Source organism: Triturus cristatus, chromosome 11 (assembly GCF_964204655.1).
Source record: "Triturus cristatus chromosome 11, aTriCri1.1, whole genome shotgun sequence".
In the NCBI taxonomy this organism is placed as follows: domain Eukaryota; kingdom Metazoa; phylum Chordata; class Amphibia; order Caudata; family Salamandridae; genus Triturus; species Triturus cristatus.
Window position 1 is genome coordinate 918550460 of NC_140594.1, and position 25089 is coordinate 918575548.

Genomic DNA, 25089 nt, shown 5'->3' on the forward strand with positions numbered 1-25089 from the left:
ATTGACCTCCTGCTTAGCCTATGTGCTTAACTTGCTGCCCCTAGTCTCCTTCCCCCTGCCCTCCGATGTCTTTGTGCATGCCCCTGCTCCATCCTTTTTGCCCACCATGTTCCCTGGACCTGCCACTCCTATCTACTCTGAGTGTTCTGTTGAGCTGCCACTCCCCTCCCACCTGCCTAGCATTGTCAGATGACTGTAACCTGTCCCAGCCACCTCCACCTTGCCTGTCCACATGCCATGCCCCTATCCCCTTCCTCCTTTCCTCCATGGTCCATTTTACTGCCACACCCTTCTGCCCTCCCTGGTCTGTTGTGCTGCAACTGCTCCTCCTGCCTGCCCAGTGCGGTGTGTTGTGAGGCCCCTTCCCCTGAACTCTCTTGTCTGTGCCCAGGTCCTGACCCTCCCTTCTATCCTCCATGGTCCTTTGTGCATGCCCCTGCACCCTCCTTCTTGCCCATCATAGCCATTGTGCTGCCACTAACCCTCCCGCTTGCCATGCATGGTCTTCTGTGCTGCCATGGCCCCTCCCACCTTCCCTGTGTGGTCAGCTAGATGCCCCTGACCCCATCCCACCTTCCCTCCATGGTCTGTGTGTATGCCATCATAGTCTCATTGTTGCTCTCGATGGTGTGTCTTGTTTCTAGTGCCCATCCTGCCTGACCTCCATGGTCATCTTGCTGCTCCTGCGCTGCCACCTTGCCCCCAGCCCTCTTTTTCCATGTGCAGACCCCTATTCCCTCCCTCCTGGCTTGTCTGTTCCATTGTAATGCCCCTGATCCATCCCTCCTGCCCTTTATGGTCTGTTATGCTGCAGATTTCTCTCCTGTCTGTCCATTATGGTCAGCTAGATACCATTGCCTCTTTCCCCATTGTTCTCTGCTGTCCATGTGCATGGTGCTGTCCCCTCCCTATTGCTTTCTATGGATTGTTGGGCTGCACTCCCGTCTGGCATGCCCTGTGTGGTGTGTTGTGCTGCTGCAAACCCTGATGCCTGCCCTGTAGGGTCAGTTTGGTGCACTTCTCCATGTCCCTCCTGTCCTCTGTTATCCGAGTCCATGTCCCTACCCCACTTCCTCCTGCCTACCATGACCTTATGTACCATACTTGCGAATATTTTGAACTTGGTAAGAGGGAGATTTAGAAAAAAAACTGGGGTATTGATTTTCCCCTTTGAGTTACATTGAAAAAGAGGAGATTGTAGACAGGAGACAGATAAAATAAAGCCCATTTGAGCTTAAAAACATTGGACGTTTCCTGGCTGAATCGGGTCTGTTGGCATGTATGGTTGTACTACCACTGCCTCTTCCTTCTGCCCACAATGGCCTATTATTTTGCCACAGCCTCTCTTGCCAGTCCTGTATTGTTGGTTTGTTGCCCCTGCCCCCCTTTCCACTGCCCTCCATAGTCTGTTGTGCTGCCACTGCCCTTCCTGCCTGCCCAGTGTAGTCAAATTGTTGCCTCTGCACTCTCCTACCTGCCTTCAATTTTCAGAGTCCGTGCCCCTGGCCTCTGCCTCTCAACAGTATCCCAATGAACAACTAGATTGCTAACATTCTATATTTATTACAAAAGTTTGGAACGGCTGACGTCATCTTGATGCAATCAAAACTGTAATACCTAGAGTATTCCCTTTAGAAATTACATATATGAGAGGGTCTTATTGGCATCAAAATTATGGTTAGTGCTCTAAAAGTCTAAAATAAGGACATATTTTCTGAGTTTTCAAATAGCGAGAAAGCACTTTTAAATTATTTGTTACCTTTATGTTTTTTTATCCAGTTGACCACTTGATTAAATGTTGCAATTAGGGGAGAGGATGTGGTGTTACTTCCAGAACTGCAGACTTTGCAACTGGGGAACCAGGTTGGCGTTTCTGCTTCAGCTCGACATTCTGTGATTCTGGTCAAATCACTTAGTCTCCCCATGTCTACAACCAAAATGAATTTGTTCTTGTGTGATGTAACCAATGCTCATGTAAAGCACTCCAATACCTGACAAGTCTGCACTATATAACACTGCAAAAACCCAAAATAATAAGTGTTTTGCACACTTCTGTCATTGGGCTATATTTGGGCTACATCTGGGTGATTTTGGGCTACATTTGGGCTCTTTTGTCTCCGGTGGCCATCTTGGGAGATTTATTTTTTATGAAGTTTCCTAATTTCCTCATGTACTGCAGTCTCCTCAGTAGGAAATGCTTTCAGTTTTTTACTTTGATTCCATCATGAAGGTATTCAGATATGTCACACATTTGCCATAAATTCTGAATGTTAGCACTCTAGTTGCTCATTAGATCACTGTAGTAAAACTACTGTTCACCATGGAAGTCTGCTCCTGGTATTAAAAGTGCATGTTTCAGTCTGCATGTCAGAATTTTTTAATGAAATAGAAGAGGATTTGAGAAGTCACTCAAAATGTGCCCTCATTTTCTTTCTTCAGCATTAATCATAATTTCTATGGCAAAATTAACCCCCTCATTGTGTTCCTTTTTAAATTAAATGTTTTAAGTGTTACCAGTTTATTCCAATCAAGATGGCTTCAGGTGTGCCATACTTTTGTCATAATGAAGACAGTAAGCGCTCTAGTTGTTTTTAAGAACACTCTGGGACATTCTGTCATTGGGCTATACTTGGGCTACATCTGGGTGATATTTGGGCTACATTTGGGCACTTTTGTCTCTGGTGGCCATCTTGGCAGAATTATTTGTTGTGAAGTTTCCTCATTTACTGCAGTCTCCTCAGTAGGAAATACTTTCAGTTTTTTACTTTGATTCCAAAGGCATTCAGATGTGTCACACATTTGCCATAAATTCATAATGTTAGCACTCTTTTTGCTCATTATATCACTGTAGTAAAGCTACTGCTCACCAGGGAAAACTGCTGCTGTTATTGAAAGTGCATGTTTCAGTCTGCATGTCAGAATTTTTTAATGAAATAGAAGAGGATTTGAGAAGTCACTTAAAATGTGCCCTAATTTTTCTTTCTGCAGCACTAATCATACTTTTTATGGAAAAATGGACCCCCTCATTTTGTTCCTTTTTAAATTAAATGTTTTAAGAGTTACCACTTTAATACAAGCAAGATGGCTTCAGGTGTGCCATACGTTTATCATAAGTAGGACTGTTAGCGCTCTAGTTGTTCTTTGGAACACTCTGGGAAGCTGCAGTAGAACACAAAGGAGTCAACTGACAGTCTCTGCCCTTGTTGGATGTACATGTTTTACTGAGAATGTCAGACTTCATTCTCACATGACTGAGAAAGATAATGTGAATTTACAGAAAATAAGCTCTCAGTTTAGCTTATAGATCACCTTCCAAACCTCTGTGGGAAAAGCATGAGAAAATATTTTTCTCTCAATCATGATATCCCAGCAGAAGGCTTTTTCACATGGTGAAATCACCTTAGAACATACCACAATTCCTAAAATGAGTATGGTACCATCAACAAATGATTTATAATGTAACTAAAGTCTTAAAACCTTCTATTAACTGCAATGCTTTTTTAATGAGGTGCTATCATGTATATTGGTCCCAAGATGGCTGCCAACACTTCTTGGATGAAGTGCTGACAGCCAATCAGATCTCAGGATGAGATGTGTGGTTAGGCTCCGCCCACATATATATATGATTTTACTTTTGATGTTCTCAGGAACTACTGAACAGATTGACACCAGACCTGCAAAAGACACATCCCTGACCTGAGGACTACCTCTCTGCCAAATTTCAAGTAATTTTGTTCAGCCGTTCGGGCTGTACCTTGGACTAAAGGTCCCTATGGAAAATTGCATGGGAAAAACGTGTTTTGGGACCCCCCTTTTTTCTCAGCCCCTGCTTGACGAATCCCCCCGAGACTTTCAGGGTAGGAGCGGAGCGGAGCGGAGCGCCCCACCTATTTTGAAAATTTCGCGAGGATTCGTCAACCGGCGCCAAAGTTATTCCAAATAGAATGTTGCGGATTTCCTATGGAAACACGGTCCTAACTATAACTATCTACTAGCGACCGCCAGTAGATAATATATATATATATATCACTGAAAAAACCATAGGTTTCACACACGTTATAGTTAGGAATTAGCATTTAAAAAACCTTAGAAATTCAGTGAAAAAACCATAGGTTTCACACATGTTATAGTTAGCTGGACATTTTACTCGTAAAAAACCAATGAAATTGCCCCGTTATAGTTAGTTCAGCTAACTATAACTCGCGCGCCCGCAATGCACTGCTGATGACGTCACATATTACATCACTCATGACATGGTCAGTGACATCACTCATGACATCACTGATGACATCTCAAATGACATCACTGATGACATCACTGATGACATCATCCAGTGAATGTGTGTTTTTCTGAAAATTAAATATGTTTTATATATGTATATCTCAAGGTCGATGGAAGAATAAATGGGTATATAAGTGTCTAAATGGATGATTTGTTTTTGAAAAATTGATTGTGTAACTGACTGATTAAGTGTATCTCTCACTTTGTGTATAAGTGGCTGCATGGGTTGGTGAGTAGCTACATGGGTGTCTATATAGGTTATTAGTTGTTTTTTTGAGTATCAGTCTGAGTGTCTGTATGGTACGGTGGGGGGTATTACGTAGTGCATAGATGCATGAATGAGTGACTCACTGTTTGTATGTGTTGAAGACAGCATGTGTGCAGGACTGTATGGGTGGATGAGTGTGTGTATGGGTGTGTTAGTGAGTGAATGACTGTCTCAATAGTGTCTTCAGGAGTAACTACATATGTTTTAAACTAGTATATGTGACTATTGGTGTATATATGTGAGTATATGTGAGAGGGAGAGATTGAAAGAGTTCCTGTATGAATAAGTATGTGTTTCTATAAGTGATTGTTTAAAAGACTAAGTATGTGTAAGTTTCCGTAGAAGTAAGTATGGTGGTGTGTGTATTACTGTATATGCAAGTAAATGTATGTTTTATTCTTTATTAGCATGAGTGACTATGTGTGTGAGTAACTCTATGGATGAGTGGCATTGTGTAACAGGATGTATAGATGTATGAGTACATATGATGAGTGAGTACATGTATGAGTGACTGTATAGGACTGTTGGTGAATGAGTGGATGTGTATGTGGATCTTAGAATTACTGAAGAGGTTGTTGTAACTGGTATTGGTATGTCCATTGTTTTGAAATTTTTAGTCTCTATTTTTGAATGTGTGTATCAAAGCTTATATTAAGGTGAGAGGAGGTCTGCCACTCTATCACAAGGATGATGTCATCAGTGATGTCATCAGTGATGTCATTTGAGATGTCATCAGTGATGTCATGAGTGATGTCACTGACCATGTCATGAGTGATGTAATATGTGACGTCATCAGCAGTGCATTGCGGGCGCGCGAGTTATAGTTAGCTGAACTAACTATAACGGGGCAATTTCATTGGTTTTTTACGAGTAAAATGTCCAGCTAACTATAACATGTGTGAAACCTATGGTTTTTTCACTGAATTTCTAAGGTTTTTTAAATGCTAATTCCTAACTATAACGTGTGTGAAACCTATGGTTTTTTCAGTGAATTTCTAAGGTTTTTTAAATGCTAATTCCTAACTATAACGTGTGTGAAACCCATGGTTTTTTCAGTGAATTTGCAAGGTTTTTTAAATGCTAATTCCTAACTATAACGTGTGTGAAACCCATGGTTTTTTCAGTGAATTTGCAAGGTTTTTTAAATGCTATTTTTTTTTTTATTCTTCATTTTTTTCAAACATATTTTTAATTTAATTTTCTTATCTTTTATAAAGACTATGCTTAAATTTTTAAAATCCTTAAATATTTTTTTTATATATATTTTTTAAAATAAACATGTAAAATTGATTTCCAGATTTTTTTTTTTTTTTTTTATAGTACGCGTACCGTAAGCTCACGGTAAGCGTACGGTTTACGCAACGTCCGTAATCTATCTACGCTGCTTGCGTATAGTTACGTACTTTGCGTAGCCGCGCGTACTGCGCGTGGGACGCGTGCGCGCTTACGCAACACGCGCACGTTACGCGGAAGTGCCGGGGAGTGACTGTTATGCGCATGCGCGCAAGCGCGTGTCTTTTTTACGCGCACGCGTACTTTTTGCCGTAAGCGTACCGTAAGCGTACCGTAAGCGTACGGTTGGTCATGTGATCATGAAACACAACTTTTGATTGGTTGAAACTACTTTCAGTTCGAGAACTCTCCTACACCACACCCATTCCCCTCATTTCTGCTTGTGATCCCTTGGGAGAAGGAGCTGGTTTGTCTTTGGGATACGATGGCAGAACAGCAGAGCTCTTCTGAGAGTGAGGCTAGCACCAGCAGCACTGTCTTGAGGCAGAGAGCGAGGAAAGTAAAGCCTTCTTATGTTTGGGATTATTTTACTTTTCCAGAAGGCCAGCAAAAGGTGAATGCACCCTTAGTTACTTGCAAGCTGTGTAAGCGTGTACTTTCTAGAGGTAATCCTAACAGGAAGTATTCCTTTGGGAATCACACCATGAAGAGACACCTCCAGGATGTACACAGAAGGACACATGGTCATCTTTTTGGAGGTAACTCTTCAGAAAGACGAGCCAGTACATCCACAGCAGCTCAGCCTGGACCATCACCTGCAGGGCAGACTCCTTCTTCTGCAGGTCAGGTGAGCCCTTCATCTGTGGGGGGAGAATCTCCTTTTGCTGGCCCTCTGGAAATTAACCCTCGGTTTGCGAGGGTTGAAGTACGGTGCGCCACTTGTCACGATCTAATTACTTATAGGGAGACCAGTGTTTCCCTGGTGAACAGTAAAATAGATCAGCACACTTGTCGTACCGTCTAATATTCCCAATCTTTCTTTCCTCTGTCCCTGCATGAACACAACGGTTCTTTTAAGAGCCAACCTTATCTTTCATCTTTTTTTTACATATGTTTTTAAAAACTTTTTTTTATTTTTTTTTACCGTACGCGTACGGTAAGCGTACCTTTTTTTTTATTTTTTAAAAAAAACACTAAAAATCATTTATCACATTAGAAGGTCCTTGAGAGACTACAATTATTATTATTGACTTACCATACTCACTCAAAAAAATATTTATTCATTTGTTTTTTTAAAAAATAGTTTTTAAAATGAAAATCTCTTTTTACAATTTGAAATCACTTTTACAGACTGACACATTCTGAAACCTTTTTTTTAAATTTATTTAAATGCACATGTCCAAGCTGTTTTTTTTTCAGACCACCACCGTGTGTATTCTCTGTGACTGCCTACACTCCAGCAGGGGCAACCAGCCTTAGTGATGCTGAATGTATTTGCATTACAGACTTAAACCTGAAAACCCCACTCGCTTCTAATTACTGTGCATGACTATACATGGCAAGCACATGGGTGTGTGCTAAGCCTCTGCTTCTTCCCCCAAAAATTCGCTCCTCTTTTCCATCTACTGCAACTGTGAAATCACCAGAGCAAGACGCAATAAATCTCTGCCTATAATTCTTCTATGCACACAGAGTCATGTTTTCACATTAGTGCCAAAACGAAATTTCTTTGCCAATTTGAAAGCACACTTACTGCTCTTTTTTTTTCGGGCCAAGTGAAAATCTCTTTTTACAATTTGAAATCACTTTTACAGACTGACACATTCTGAAACCTTTTTTTTAAATTTATTTAAATGCACATGTCCAAGCTGTTTTTTTTTCAGACCACCACCGTGTGTATTCTCTGTGACTGCCTACACTCCAGCAGGGGCAACCAGCCTTAGTGATGCTGAATGTATTTGCATTACAGACTTAAACCTGAAAACCCCACTGGCTTGTAAATACTGTGCATGACTATACACGGCAAGGACATGGGTGTGTGCTAAGCCTCTGCTTCTTCCCCCAAAAATTCGCTCCCCCTTTCCATCTACTGCAACTGTGAAATCACCAGAGCAAGACGCAATAAATCTCTGCCTATAATTCTTCTATGCACACAGAGTCATGTTTTCACATTAGTGCCAAAACGAAATTTCTTTGCCAATTTGAAAGCACACTTACTGCTCTTTTTTTTTCGGGCCAAGTGAAAATCTCTTTTTACAATTTGAAATCACTTTTACAGACTGACACATTCTGAAACCTTTTTTTTAAATTTATTTAAATGCACATGTCCAAGCTGTTTTTTTTTCAGACCACCACCGTGTGTATTCTCTGTGACTGCCTACACTCCAGCAGGGGCAACCAGCCTTAGTGATGCTGAATGTATTTGCATTACAGACTTAAACCTGAAAACCCCACTCGCTTCTAATTACTGTGCATGACTATACATGGCAAGCACATGGGTGTGTGCTAAGCCTCTGCTTCTTCCCTCAAAAATTCGCTCCTCTTTTCCATCTACTGCAACTGTGAAATCACCAGAGCAAGACGCAATAAATCTCTGCCTATAATTCTTCTATGCACACAGAGTCATGTTTTCACATTAGTGCCAAAACGAAATTTCTTTGCCAATTTGAAAGCACACTTACTGCTCTTTTTTTTTCGGGCCAAGTGAAAATCTCTTTTTACAATTTGAAATCACTTTTACAGACTGACACATTCTGAAACCTTTTTTTAAAATTTATTTAAATGCACATGTCCAAGCTGTTTTTTTTTCAGACCACCACCGTGTGTATTCTCTGTGACTGCCTACACTCCAGCAGGGGCAACCAGCCTTAGTGATGCTGAATGTATTTGCATTACAGACTTAAACCTGAAAACCCCACTCGCTTCTAATTACTGTGCATGACTATACATGGCAAGCACATGGGTGTGTGCTAAGCCTCTGCTTCTTCCCCCAAAAATTCGCTCCCCCTTTCCATCTACTGCAACTGTGAAATCACCAGAGCAAGACGCAATAAATCTCTGCCTATAATTCTTCCATGCACACAGAGTCATGTTTTCACATTAGTGCCAAAACGAAATTTCTTTGCCAATTTGAAAGCACACTTACTGCTCTTTTTTTTTCGGGCCAAGTGAAAATCTCTTTTTACAATTTGAAATCACTTTTACAGACTGACACATTCTGAAACCTTTTTTTTAATTTTATTTAAATGCACATGTCCAAGCTGTTTTTTTTTCAGACCACCACCGTGTGTATTCTCTGTGACTGCCTACACTCCAGCAGGGGCAACCAGCCTTAGTGATGCTGAATGTATTTGCATTACAGACTTAAACCTGAAAACCCCACTCGCTTCTAATTACTGTGCATGACTATACATGGCAAGCACATGGGTGTGTGCTAAGCCTCTGCTTCTTCCCCCAAAAATTCGCTCCCCCTTTCCATCTACTGCAACTGTGAAATCACCAGAGCAAGACGCAATAAATCTCTGCCTATAATTCTTCTATGCACACAGAGTCATGTTTTCACATTAGTGCCAAAACGAAATTTCTTTGCCAATTTGAAAGCACACTTACTGCTCTTTTTTTTTCGGGCCAAGTGAAAATCTCTTTTTACAATTTGAAATCACTTTTACAGACTGACACATTCTGAAACCTTTTTTTTAAATTTATTTAAATGCACATGTCCAAGCTGTTTTTTTTTCAGACCACCACCGTGTGTATTCTCTGTGACTGCCTACACTCCAGCAGGGGCAACCAGCCTTAGTGATGCTGAATGTATTTGCATTACAGACTTAAACCTGAAAACCCCACTCGCTTCTAATTACTGTGCATGACTATACATGGCAAGCACATGGGTGTGTGCTAAGCCTCTGCTTCTTCCCCCAAAAATTCGCTCCTCTTTTCCATCTACTGCAACTGTGAAATCACCAGAGCAAGACGCAATAAATCTCTGCCTATAATTCTTCTATGCACACAGAGTCATGTTTTCACATTAGTGCCAAAACGAAATTTCTTTGCCAATTTGAAAGCACACTTACTGCTCTTTTTTTTTCGGGCCAAGTGAAAATCACTTTTACAGACTGACACATTATGAAACCACCATGTGTAACTACAACAAAAACAATTCCCATTTCTATTATTCATTTCTTAAGTTACCACATACATCCCCTCTCAAACTGTAAACTCACCTTTAAAATTAGTTAGTTGTGAAAGAAATGTGACACTCAAACAGCAGATTATCAGAGCCAGGATCTCTGTTGTGTTCACCTCTCTCCTCTCAGCAGAACCAGATAATGGCAAACTTTCCCTCTATTTTTCCACACATATACATGTAAGTTTCAAATCTCAGTGCTTCCCCCTTTTTTTCAAATGTAATGACACATTTCTATTGGTTGAAAACCAACCCTTTTCCAAAAGTACCCTGCCCCCAACTTGACTTCTGCCTAGTACCCTTCCCCCAACTTGACTTCTGCCTGCTACCATAGCAACAGCTCATGGAACACTGCTGTGTGCAGTTAGGTCAGAAGTTCGACACACAATGTTTCAATTCCACAGAGCAAGAGTGCTTGACTTTTCAAACCTAACAGCAAATCCATAGTACTGTTCTTTGGTTACACATTTTTTTGTACCAATACAAAACATGCTTCTATTAATTTTCACATACAGCCTAGTTTTTTTTCTAGAATGGTATGAAACAGCCAATCAGTTCTTTTTGTTTTGTAAAAAATATGTATGCCTCCATTTCCAAACTGTCTTTCTTTTCATATTGCCATTCTACTGAAAGACACCTCCTGAGTGCATCCAGTTCTCCTTTGAAGATGTTCACAGTGTGGATTGTAGGGCACAGCTATGTCTTCTGGAGTGAAAAGTTTGCAGAGAAAACAGATATGGTGAGAGACCTTGCTTTGCCAAATGTAGACATTAAATGGATTGGTCAGAGAGGGTTAAAGTGGCACCAATTGATGCCATTGGTGAAATCCTTCATTCAAATCCAACACCCTGACCTCATAATAGTGCACTGTGGTGGCAATGACCTAGGCACTTTGACTGGGGTAGGTCTGGAAATGCTTATGAAGGACACCTTTGCACAACTGTTTACACTTTTCCCTAAAACTGCCTTTGTGTTTTCCAACATATGCCAAAGGCAAAAATGGAACTGGTCCAATCATTTCTGTCCACAGATTGACAAAGCAAGAAAGCACGTCAACAAATCTGTTTCTGCTTTCCTCCGTGACTATGGTATGGGTGCCATTTACCACAACAACTTGCGTTACGACATGCAAGACATTTATAGAGGAGATGGTGTGCACTTCAATGATGAAGGGAACAGAGTCTTCCTCTTGAACCTTAGACTCTGCATCGGTACTTACTTGTAGGTACCACTAAAAAAATGACTCCATAAACACAACAGCTCTTTTTAGAGCTCCCTAATTTCTAAACTCTTAAATCTGCTTTTCATTTATTTATTTTTATTTTTTTTACCGTACGCTTACCGTAAGCTTACCGTACGCGTACCCCGTGATTTTTTTTAAAATCAATAAATGTTTTTTTTGTACTTTTCTGTCCTTCTTTGACCCCCTTACAATTGTTAGGGGGTCTGTAACTCTCCTCATTGCCCCCTTTCCTTGTTTTCACTCTTTTTTTTCAGAGTGAAATACACAAAATGGCGGCCGCCGCTTCCTGGTTTCGGCCGATTCGAATGTTTACTAAGATCTAAGAGCCAATCAGAATCGCGCTCGCGCACGCCACCGTACGCTTACCGTAAGCGCACGGTAAGCGTACCGTAAGCGGGCTCAGATATATATATTGATTTAAAGGCTATTTTCTCAGAATCTACTGAACAGATTTACACCAAACCTACAAAAGGCACTTCCTTGACCTAGGGACTACCTCTCTGCCAAATTTTGAGTAATTCTGTTCAGCCGTTCGGGCTGTAGCTCGTTCTAAAGGTCCTATGGAAAAATGCATGGGAAAAACGCGTTTTGGGACCCCCCTTTTATCTCAGCCCCCGCTTGACGGATCCCCCCGAGACTTTCAGGGTAGGAGCGGAGCGTAGCGCCCCACCTATTTTGAGAAATTCGCGAGGATTCGTCGACCGGCGCCAAAGTTATTCAAAATAGAATGTTGCGGATTTCCTATGGAAACGTGGTCCTAACTATAACTACCTACTGGCGACCGCCAGTAGGTAATATATATATATATATATATATATTCACTGAAAAAACCATAGGTTTCACACATGTTATAGTTAGCGGAAATTTTACTGATAAAAAACCAATGAAATTGCCCCGTTATAGTTAGTGCTGGCAACTATAACTCACGCGACCGCAATCCTCTGCTGATGCTAATACTGTATTTAGACACTTATTTGCCCATGTCTTCTTCCATACATTTTTAGCTATACATATATTACAAATATTTTTTTTTTATAAAGACACATATGTCATCAGCAGAAGATTGCGGTCGCGTGAGTTATAGTTGCCAGCACTAACTATAACGGGGCAATTTCATTGGTTTTTTATCAGTAAAATTTCCGCTAACTATAACATGTGTGAAACCTATGGTTTTTTCAGTGAATTTGCAAGGTTTTTTAAATGCTAATTCCTAACTATAACGTGTGTGAAACCTATGGTTTTTTCAGTGAATTTGTACGTTTTTTTAAATGCTAAGTTACTTTACGCCATTCGAGGCGTGCGCGCCCACTTAACGCAGTGCGTTCCGTGCACGGTTTTTATCAACTTTAATAAGCCCTGTACATTTGGTGGCCTTCGGCCACCAAAAGCACAGGGGGTGGGGTCAATGTGGATAGTGTTTTTTTTATTTCGATTTTATAATTTCATGTTGCCAAAATATAGTTTTTTTACTGATGTAATAAGCCCTGTACATTTGGTGGCCTACGGCCACCAAAAGCACAGGGGGTGGGGTAAGTGTGGATAGTGTTTTTTTTATTTCTATTTTTTACCGTACGCTTACGGTAAGCGTACGGTAAGCGTACTCGGCGAAATTGCCGAAAAAAAAATAAAACCGTTTTTGCTCTTGGGGGATGTTTGGGGACTCCATCAACATGACTATGTGGGAGGGAGTTGTCAAAACAGCCCCGTAACATGTTTTTGGGCATCATGTTTGAAAAATAACACTCAGTGCGAGAGACAAAATGGCGGACGCCGCTTCCTGGTTACGGCCGATTCGAATGTTTACTAAGATCAAAGAGCCAATCAGAATCGTGCTCGCGCACGCCACCGTACGCGTACGGTAAGCGTACGGTAAGCGTACCGTAAGCGGGCTCAGATATATATATTGATTTAAAGGCTATTTTCTCAGAATCTACTGAACAGATTTACACCAAACCTACAAAAGGCACTTCCTTGACATAGGGACTACCTCTCTGCCAAATTTCTAGTAATTCTGTTCAGCCGTTCGGGCTGTAGCTCTGTCTAAAGGTCCTATGGAAAAATGCATGGGAAAAACGCGTTTTGGGACCCCCCTTTTATCTCAGCCCCCGCTTGACGAATCCCCCCGAGACTTTCAGGGTAGGAGCGGAGCGTAGCGCCCCACCTATTTTGAGAAATTCGCGAGGATTCATCGACCGGCGCCAAAGTTATTCAAAATAGAATGTTGCGGATTTCCTATGGAAAAGGGGTCCTAACTATAACTACCTACTGGCGACCGCCAGTAGGTAATATATATATATATATATATATATATATGGTAGCCACAAAGCCACAAACAACGTGGAGAAAAATAATTTTTATTTTTGCAGATTTAAATGTGCAAATGTGCAAGTGCATATTCCATTATAAGCAAGCGCCCAGCCTGATGCGTTTCGACTGCAGTCTTGATCACATGATGCGCTGGACCAATCAGTGTATATATATATATATATAGTGTCAAACTTAAAAGCACATGATACACATATTTAAATTAGTTCAAGACGGAGTGCAAACATAGAAAGAGGCCTGTCTTTTTTAAATAAAGACCAAACCAATCATAATAAATGTCACACATTACTGATCGCGTTTTCTTGTTTGTGCTACTAAATGCAAAAAATGAAAGCTTAGTGCCTCTAAGTTCATGACTCACAAACAGAATTTGTCCAAATATGTACACTTGGAATTGACATATCTCTAAAACACAACTTATAGCATAGTGCTTATTTTCGAGTTATACTAACTGATATGTATAAAATTCAGGCCTATTGACACCAATAGCTTAGCACTCCTAGAATTTGTCTATTGGCATCACCAACTGATATACGAAAATGTGCAAATTGTGCAAAAAAGTGCTAGCGTGAAAGTGCTTAATTACAGAAAAAATATATACAATTAAATACATAGCAGCTTCTAGCAGATGTCCCTTGTATCATCTCATATTCCGATCTCTTAACATGCTTAGTAGTTGTATATAAACAAGTCGCAATCTCCGGATTAATTTGTTTGTAACATCTATTGAGACAAAAATATATATGTTTTTGATATTGGCAACCCATTAATTTTTCATTTAGCAGCAAAAACTTAGGATATCATGTCTTTATAATTCAGAATTTACATTGTTGACCAGTGTCCAGAATTCTTATGTAGAACTGGTGTTATAATGCTTCAAAACCGGCAAGAGCCCCGTAATACCCAGTAAAACCTAGGGGAACCCCAGATAAAACTAAGTAAAACCAAAGCCCTACCAGATAAAAACATCACCACCCCAGTTCATATATAATGTTGAACCACAATAGAAAACATAAATCTAGCAGCCATTAGACTAAAGTGCATACAGTTTTATAAATTAATGATGATAAAATAGATAAAATCCCAGAGCTCAAAACCGGTAATATCCTCCACTAAAACCAGATAAAACCTAGGAAAACCCAGACTAAAACCCGGCTGAAGCAGGAATAAAAAACAATTTAAAAGCAAAACTGTGATTCATCATTATATCCATTATCACCGTCCCCACCAACAACATTCATAAAAAATTGTGCATATCATCACTGTTGTTGAGGCCATTCGGCATTTTAGTATCAAGTAACATGATAAATTCTGATTCCCCTGTCTCAATCTTTTTTCTCTATTTCCCCCTCTGATGTTTTTGGGTACTGAGCTGATAACCTAATATCTGAGGTCATTGAGATTGTTGTTATGTACTAATTTGAGATGCCGCGCCACAGGATAGTTAGGATCTGAATTGACCACCGCTCTAAGATGGTGCAGAATCCTGTTAAAAACTTGTAGTTTTGTGCTGCCCACATATAATAGATGTCAAGCGCACTCTAAAATGTATACTGCATGATCAGTTCTGCAAGTATAATGTCCTTGTATTTTGACAGGATCAGAGCTAAAGGCAGTAACGTATTCAGAAACATTTTTTCCAAATTTGCAAGCACGATATGAGCTACACTTGAAAAAACCTGATGTAGCTGATAGCCAGGTATTAGAAATACTAACCTCAGGACTGTTTCTTACAAGTGCATCCCTCATCGTGGGCGCCCTTCTGAATGTTAAAGTGGGAAGTTCTGGCAAGATTCGTGACATAGTAATGTCTGACTGAATTATCGGCCAGTTTTTGTATAGAATCTTGCAAACTTGTCTCTCCTGTTTACAGAAATTAGTTATCAATCTGATGTTATCAACTGATTCAACGGTAATGGTGTCAGTATCATCATTAGTCCGCCTAAATGGTGTATGAATCTCAGGTGTTGCAGGTGGCTGAGTATTACTGATAACACTGTTTGCCTTATCACAAGCTGATTTTAGATCTCTGGCGTTATATCCTCTATTTAAAAATCTTCCAAAAGCTTCAGCCTGGCAAGTTTTAAGATCATCATCGTGACTACAGATACGTTTGATTCTTAGAAATTTACCATAGGGAATACTACGAATAAGATGGTGGGGATGTGAGCTATTCGCATGGAGCACAGAGTTTCCAGCCGTTAACTTTCTGTGTGGCCTAGTATGTATAGTGTCCTCCCTTACATAGATTACAACATCCAAGAATTGTACCTTCACATTGCTTATGTCAGATGTGAACTTGAGATTCAATGTATTATCATCAATTGCATCTACAAAGTTATTGACTGACTCAATAGAGCCCTTCCAAATCAGACAAACGTCATCAATGAATCTCCACCAGTGGAGAATATGCTCAACAAAAATAACTTTGTGAGTGGTCCTCAGGACATGCTCCTCCCACCAGCCCACGTGTAAACACGCGTAGCTAGGGGAGAAGCATGCCCCCATCGCCACTTCGCGCAGCTGTTGGAAAACTTCCTTGTTAAAAAAGAAGTAATTGTGGGGGACTAGACAAATATTGATCATTTTTACAAGCATTTTGTTGTGTTTGTACATGTGTATACTCCTTTTCTCCAAATACTAGCGAACTGCATTTTTACCACCGCTATGATTAATACTGCTATATAACGAACTAATGTCCATCACTATTAAATAGCAATCCTCCTCCCATTGGACTTTTTTAATTTGCTCAAAAAGTGTCCGGTATCCCTGATGAATGATGGCAGACTTTCCACAAATTCATGCAGAAAGTGATCAACATATTTTGACATAGCTTCCAATAGGCTTTTCTGTGCCAAAATGGCTGGTCTGCCTGGGACCGGTACCACATTTTTGTGCACCTTAGGAATAAAATACAAAATGGGAGTCATAGGATGGTAATTTTTTGAAAAGCTGTATTCATTTTTAGTTAGTAGACCCACACGTTTCCATTGTGCCAATTCAGCAAATACATCATCTTTGTTCTGTCTTGGTTCCTGGAAGCTCGCTTTTCTGTAGCAACTGATTTAATTGAGATGATGCCAGTGTCAGAACCGACTACCCTTTTAGTCTTCAAATAACACGGGAGCAGAATGTTGCTAAATTCCCAATGCCCCCGTCAGAACGTCTCTGCGAGATCTTTTACTGACTCTCTCAGCAGGTAAGTGTCAACGGGGGAAAGGGGATTGGGAAAAAGAGAAGAGACAGCCCTGGATATCTTTGTCTTCTTTTTTGAATGGAAGCTGTAACAATTGACATTCAATTACCTTTCTGCTACTCGAGTTTATAACTTACTGTATTTTTAAAATATGTTAGCTTGTCTTACCAGGAAGTATTCAGGGCCAAACCTCTCTTCTATCTTCTCAGTTGTGGTGTCTTGCAACTGATTTGCTCTGGCTCACTCTAACTCTCTCCTCCGCTCTTCTTACAGGTGCCAATGGAGATTGTCAAGTGTCTTTCGAACAGAATCATAAGGTAAGTATTGTGAATTCTTGTATGGTCTAACTAATCAAGTAGTTTGCTTTTAAGGAAACTTACTAAGTTCTTTTGCCTGAGCACAGTGTATGATTCTTCTTTAAGTTTATTCAGGAATTGATGGAAACGAGAGGTACTTATTAGTTGTTATAAATTTTAATTTCTTTCGGATTATTTCCTCCCTCACAATCCTGAAGAGTAAGTTTTAAACTAGATTAGCGCTAAAAATAGTGTACGATATGCGCAAAATTCTAAGTATGCTTATCAGTCTGAGGAGATTAGTGTTCTATTCTTTCCTCAAAATCCTGTAGACTAATTATTTTATAAGAACAGCGCTAGAGAGGACTTGCGCTCGTTCTAAACAAAAACTAAGAAGTTACTATGGATTTCATATTTACTTCAGACCCTATTTGATCACTAGATGTGCGTATTCTAAAAATGCTACACAGTCTGAGGAGATTAGTGCTCTGACTTTCTCTATCTTTCCAGTCAGAAAAGAGTTTTGGGATGCGCTATACATACGCGCATGCGCCGGTATTTTCCTGAGACACTACTCTTTTTAACTCTCACCTGATGAAAGATTAAGTCTGTTGACCGTCGAATCTAAACCCGACAAAACTACGATGCAACCTACCCTAACTTCCACGACGGTGTGAAGGTAGGTGTTATCTCATTGAATTCTCTGGTGAAGTGCGCTTTAGAACGTTGGGAAGCACTTCACCTGCTTCATTAGAAATCAGTGAAAACTAGAATGCTGACCCGCGAACGCGTCGGCGGCCATGTTAGACATCCAGCGGCGCCAACACATTTGCCAGCTAGGGGCCCCATAAATTCTCCCATTAAGTCTAGCAGGAGAACCAGCACATACAGTTGTGGCTTCAGGAAAATGCGGAGGAAACCTCCTGTGAACCCTGACAGTACCCCCTCTCAACGGGGTTTCCTCCAAGCGGGGTTTATTAGGGTACTTTGCATAGAAGGCCCGAATCAAACGTGGGGCATGGACATCCAAGCTTTTCTCCCAGGATCGCTCTTCAGGTCCAAAACCTTTCCAATCAATGAGATAAAAGAAGTCATTATGGCTCGATTTTGAATCCAAAATTCTTTTCACCTCATATTCAGGCTCTCTGTCGACAAGTATGGGAGCAGGCGGAGATGTTTGTCGTAAAGCTGGTTGCACTTTTTTAAGTAGGGAGACATGAAAAACTGGATTTTAGTAGTAGCGGGTAGTGTCAAATGATAAGTTACAGGATTTATGAACTTTTCAATAGGGTATGGACCCATGAATCGTGGTTGGAACTTACGGGTCCCCTTGAGGCGTACATTTTTTGTGCACAACCAAACACGGTCTCCAACGTGAAGGATGGGTGTTGGTCGTCTCTTCCGATCAGCACAACGTTTGTAAGACGCCTTAGCGGTAGTCAAATTTTGCATAGCAGATTGGTGGATTTTAAATAAACGTTGAGCAAAATCTTGAACTGCAGGGACTTCTATGTCAGTCAAGTGAATGTGTGAGTTAGGATGTCTGCCAGAGGTTATGAAAAAAGGGGAGTACCCAGTGGAAACATTTTGAGCATTATTGTGGGCATACTCAGCAGACCATAAAAAGTCAGCCCAATCACCTTCCTCATCTAATAAATAGAGCCGAAGATATTGTTCCAACTCTTGATTTGTGCGTTCAGTTTGTCCATCTGATTCTGGATGGAAACTAGTGGAATAGCGATGGTCTATGCCAAAACCTTTAATGTAGGCCTTCCAAATTCAGATATGAATTGGGAACCTCTATCAGTGATTAACACCTTAGGAATGCCGTGAAGGCGGATTACATGTTGGTTGAAAAGCTGTGACAAGTGTTGTGATGTAGGTGTGCCCTTAATAGGTGCAAAATGTGCCATTTTACTGAAAGTGTCTACACAAACTAAGATAGTGTCAAAGCCATGAGAGGATGGTAGATCTACAATTAAGTCTAAAGACACTGTGTGCCAGGGATATGGAGGAATTGGTAGAGGCTGTAAAAGGCCTTTTGGTGCCTGTCTGTCCGATTTTCCCCGAATGCAAACCCCACAACCCAAAACATACTGTTGAATGTCAGTGCTCATGCGCGGCCACCAAAATTGACGTTTTACCAGGTCTTCAGTCTTGTGCACACCCTTATGACCCGCTAATGGATGATCATGACATTCACGTAAGGCTTTAGTTTGAAGGTCGGTGGTGGGTAAGAATAGTGCCTGCCCATGATAGGGTAATCCGTTTTGTACAGTCCGTAGTGGGTCTTCTGCAGCCCAGTTGTTAATGAGATCCGCAGTCATGTGTTCTCGGATTTGATCTTCAAAAGGTTCCAGGGAAATGCTTCCAATGATTCTGTCTTCTGGAATTATCTGATGACTTTCGACCCTGATGTTCTGGTGTTCAGTATCCATTCTGGACAAGGCGTCAGCTTTCCCATTCTGTGAACCAGGTCTATACGTGATAACAAAGTCGAATTCAGCAAAATAGAGCGACCATCGAAGTTGACGTGGTGTAAGGGTTCTTGCTGACCGTAAAAACTTCAGGTTTCTGTGGTCAGTAAATATCGTCACAGTATGCTTGGCGCCCATCAGATAATGCCTCCATTCTTTAAAAGCATCCTTTATGGCCAGAAGCTCTTTTTCTGTGAAGGTGTAGTTGCATTCTGCTTGATTAAGCTTTACGAGAACGATACGCTACAGGATGCAGCTGGCCAGTTTTCTTATGCCTCTGGGACAATATACCTCCTATGGCAAATTCCGAGGCGTCCGTCTCTACATAAAAAGGCTCTGAGAGGTCTGCATGAAGTAGAATCGGTGCCGACATGAAACTTTTTTTTAATAAGTTGAACGCTAGCTCTGCCTCCTCTGACCAGTTAAAAGGAACTCCTTTTCTCAATAGTCTGGTTAAGGGTAAAATCTTTTGAGAGAATCCATGGATAAATCTCCTATAAAAATTAGCAAAGCCTATGAAACTCTGGACTTCCTTATTGGTGGTTGGAGATTTCCAGTCCGAGACCGCCTTCACCTTTTGCTCATCCATGGTGATTCCAGAAGGCGATAACACGAATACTAAGAACTCCACAGTGTCAGTGTTGAATAAGCACTTCTCTAACTTTACATACAAGGAGTTTTCTCTGAGACGTTGCAGCACTGCTCAGACTTGTTTGTGATGTTCCTCTTCTGATTTGGAGTAAATTAGTATATCGTCTATGTAGACGATCACACATAGATCGATGAAGTCACTCAGTACATCATTGATGAAATACTGGAATGCCGCTGGCGCATTACACAGATCGAACGGCATTAACTGATATTCATAGAGACCGTATTTAGTCCTGAAGGCCGTTTTCCATTCATCACCTTCTCACACTCTGATTAGATGATAAGCTCCTCGAAGATCAAGGCGGGTGTAAATCTTTGCTTCTTTGACTTGATCAATCAATACAGAAATAAGAGGTAAAGGATAACGATTTTTTATTGTTATTCTGTTGATTGCTCGAAAGTCTATGCAGGTCTGAAGATCTCCTTCCTTCTTTGGCAAGAAGAAGAGGGGAGAGGAAACAGGTGATCGGGATGGTCTAATAAAACCGTTTTCAAGATTTTTCTTTATGTATTCTTTCAAATGGAGGTTTCCCTTTTCTGTGAGTGCATAAACTCGACTGCATGGTAAATTCGCTCTCGGCTCGAGATCAATCTTGCAGTCATAAGGTCGGTGGGGTGGTAACTCTTCTGCTTCGGCTTCATCAAAAACATCCATGAAATCTTGAAGGTTTTCGGGAATTTCAGTAGTTTGAATGACGCATATTATTCTTCCATTGTCACAAAGCTGTGCCGCCATACTTTTTTCTAACTGTGTTTCAGGTTCCGGAAAACAATGTTTGGTACAATATTCTGAATTTAAGGCTATGGTCCTGGTCCCCCAGTCAATTGACGGATTGTGTTCTGTGAGCCAAGGTAGTCCTAAGATAAGTTGAAATTGAGGGGCGTCTATTAGATCAAACTGCAATATTTCTTGATGGACCTCTTTAGTAATTATTTGTACAGGTTCCGTGTGGCTCGTTATTGGTCCTGAAGTTAAATCAGAGCCGTCTACAGCTCTAACCTTTTCACTCTTATCTTTTCTGATTGCTTGTAAACCTATGCGAACAGCAAACTTTTGATCACAGAAATTGCCAGTCGCTCCGGAATCTATCATAAATGCGATTTCTTTCAAAATCACTTTTCGAAACTTCAAGGTAAAAGATAATGTCAAGTGTGGTGTAGAGACCTGTAAGGTGTTCGCTAATTGATGATCCATTGGAGTTGTATTTTGGCTTGCATCCACCAGTCCAACTCCTCCTACTGGTGGTGCTGAGAGTTTTCCTTTTCCTTGATTTGGACCTTGGGTCTCTTCTGGCAAGCCTTAACAAAGTGGCCACTCCCCCCGCAGTACATGCAAAGTTTATTCTGACGCCTTTTCTCCTTTTCTTCCTTAGACAAGGGGCCTCTAACGGCACCAGTCTGCATTGGCTCCTCTCCGGTGGAATGCTTGACAGTTCGTGTAGATTCAGACTTGACTCGGTCAAACCGAGGGACATTCGATTTAAAATCTCTTCTTTTTTCTCCTTTTCGTTCATTTAAACGAAAGTCAATCACTAGAACTAAATCTATTAACGCCGAGATCTTTGTAGGTCGATTTGGAACGGAGATAGGGCATCCTTCACTTCATCTCTCAAACCCCTGTAAAACACTGCTGCTCTTTTGCTTACTGGCCAATTCATCTCCACCACCAACTTATTGAATTGGGCCAGGTAAGCTACCAAGTCTCTATTTCCTTGACGAAGCTCTAGCAATTCATTATCCGTAGCCTGCGATGCCTTTCTCCTATCAAATATACGAAGAAACTCCTTCTTAAAGTCTTCGAGATTGTACAGGATTGGATCATCTTGTGTTACTAAGGGCATTGACCAGGAGGCAGCGTCCCCACTGAGATAAGACGAATGAACGCTACGCAAGATTGAGCATCGGGGAAAATGGCAGGACGGCACATGAAATGAAGGGAACATGGAGTTAGAAAAATGTGGGTCTTTTGTGTGTCTCCGTTAAATCGCTCCGGAGGGGCGAGGGGAATTACCGGGGACAAAGAGTGCACAACTTGGGTGGTACCAAAGGGTAAGGAGCTAGAACTTACATTTTGTCCTTGGTTTTCAAAAGCAGTAGATTTGGGACTAGTCCTCTCTTCCCTTAAGATTAGGTATCTCTTGTCTTAAAATTTGTTTCTCTTCTCTAACTGCTCCTAAATCTCTTTGTATATTTCCTAGTATTTCACTCAAATTTTTTAAATCAAAATCTTCCGTCATTCTGCTCAGGTGTTAATGATAACGTGGGCACTTCACTCTGTCAGAGCCGACTACCCTTTTAGTCTTCAAATAACATGGGAGCAGAATGTTGCTAAATTCCCAATGCCCCCGTCAGAACGTCTCTGCAAATCTTTTACTGACTATCTCAGCAGGTAAGTGTCAACGGGGGAAAGGGGATTGGGAAAAAGAGAAGAGACAGCCCTCGATATCTTTGTCTTCTTTTTTGAATGGAAGCTGTAACAATTTACATTCAATTACCTTTCTGCTACTCGAGTTTATAACTTACTGTATTTTTAAAATAAGTTAGCTTGTCTTACCAGGAAGTATTCAGGGCCAAACCTCTCTTCTATCTTCTCAGTTGTGGTGTCTTGCAACTGATTTGCTCTGGCTCACTCTAACTCTCTCCTCAGGTGCCAATGGAGATTGTCAAGTGTCTTGGAACAGAATCATAAGGTAAGTATTGTGAATTCTTGTATGGTCTAACTAATCAAGTAGTTTGCTTTTAGGGAAACTTACTAAGTTCTTTTGCCTGAGCACAGTGTATGATTCTTCTTTAAGTTTATTCAGGAATTGATGGAAACGAGAGGTACTTATTAGTTGTTTTAAATTTTAATTTCTTTGGGATTATTTCCTCCCTCACAATCCTGAAGAGTAAGTTTTAAACTAGATTAGCGCTAAAGATAGTTCACGATATGCGCAACATTCTAAGTATGCCAATCAGTCTGAGGAGATTAGTGTTCTTTTCTTTCCTTAAAATCCTGTAGACTAATTCTTTTATAAGAACAGCGCTAGAGAGGACTTGCGCTCATTCTAAACAAAAACTAAGAAGTTACTATGGATTTCATATTTACTTCAGACCCTATTTGATCACTAGATGCACGCATTCTAAAAATGCTACAAGGTGTGAGGAGATTAGTGCTCTGACTTTCTCTATCTTTCCAGTCAGAAAAGAGTTTTGGGATGCGCTATACATACGCGCATGCGCCGGTATTTTCCTGAGACACTACTCTTTTTAACTCTCACCTGATGAAAGATTAAGTCTGTCGAATCTAAACCAGACAAAACTACGACGCGACCTACCCTAACTTCCACGACGGTGTGAAGGTAGGTGTTATCTCGTTGAATTCTCTGGTGAAGTGCACTTGAGAACTTTGGGAAGCGCGCTTCACCTGCTTCATTAGAAATCAGTGAACACTAGAACGCTGACCCGCGAACACGTCGGCGGCCATGTTAGACATCCAGTGGCGCCAACACATTCGCCAGCTAGGGGCCCCATGATTTCTCCCATTCAGTCTAGCAGGAGAAACAGCACATACAGTTGTGGCTTCAGGATCACGCGGAGGAAACCTCCCGTGAACCCTGACAGCCAGGCTTCTTCCATGTACAATGTTCTCAGCCACAGCACAATACTCCCACCTTTATCAGCCTTATTAATGATAACTTCTGTATGTTTTTGTAATTTTTGGATGAACTTAGTGTACTGAATTTCTGAATGTTTGTGATGTCTGTTTTGTTCCATGACGGTACAATTAAACTTTTTTAAATCCTCAACCATACAATCATTAAACACATCAATTGAGTCCCTTGGCATCATTGGGATACAAGTAGATGAAGGCTTGAATGGGTTGATGGCTGGAGTATTGCAGATAATGCCTGCATTATGTAGGTTTTCCTGTGTAGAATTTCCTGCTCTGTCATTGTCATTTGCCAAAGATTGTGCTGCTAACATAGTGCCAACATCTGCAACTTGTAGGTTTGAACAAAGTCCCTGAGTAGGTCTAGTTTGGGATGCTATACTTGCTGCATTTTTTATTTGAAAGTGCTTTCTCAATTTCAATTTCCGAATAAACTTAAAAACATCTACTCTTGTTTGTGTGTATTTGAAAAAATTGGTGGGACAGTACGATAAACCAAGAGCCAGCAATTGTTTTTCTGCAATCGATAAAGTTATTTCAGATAAATTAATCACAGTATTATCAACAACATCTTTTGGTACCTTATTCATTTCTTGTCGTTGAAGCTGTTCTTGCCTCTCCCTCTGTAGTTTGAGTTTCCTCCTCTGTTTTCTCCATTGGTTCCTTCTGCTCCTTGTTTCTGTGCTTGATTGCGTGGCTTTAGAGTTTGCCGGAGGTCTTCTACTAAAAAAGAAAGTTCCTCTCCTGGTGCAAAATTGTTAGGTATTTGAGGTGTCTTACGTCCCACGCTGTCATCAGATTCAATGCTACTGTCCACACTACTAATTTCCACAGAGGAGAAATTACAATCCGCTTGCATGATAGATGTTGATGCACTTTTTTTATTACTACCATCATTTGCTAGTGCTCGACGCTTTATGTTCTCAAATTTCTTTGAAAATGTGAACACGCGCCCTGTCTCATAGTCGCATTTATCTCTTGCAAATTTGTAGATTTCTCGTTCTTTTATAGTTTCCTCATGTTTTTTTAGCCTTGTTTCTATTTCCTCCGGTCCTTTCTTGATTTGTTCTTTGTGTTCATTAGTTTCCAACAGAGCATTGATATCTTCTATTTTGTTTGAGTATTCCAACTCGATTAATCTCGGCGTATTTTGTCAAAATTGATACCATATTCATTGAGGCATCTAAATTATTTGTCGCCCACTCCTTTAGCATCATGGGGTTAGGATTTTTGAATGAGGGCGCAATCATCACCCTCAAACCCAGCCGGACTCTCCCAACC

General features: G+C 40.8%; 1 pseudogene across 1 annotated transcript in view; it reads right to left on the reverse strand.

The window, feature by feature from the left end:
* LOC146785611 (arylacetamide deacetylase-like) overlaps positions 1–20358 on the reverse strand; it is a 41771-nt pseudogene extending 21413 nt beyond the window's left edge. Inside the window, exons 1-2 of the transcript XR_014970372.1 lie at positions 20215–20358; positions 19232–19730 (exon numbers count right to left, since the gene is read on the reverse strand). The product of XR_014970372.1 is annotated as an arylacetamide deacetylase-like (transcript). The remainder of the gene's footprint in view (positions 1–19231; positions 19731–20214) is intronic.
* Between the last annotated feature and the right edge of the window lie 4731 nt (positions 20359–25089).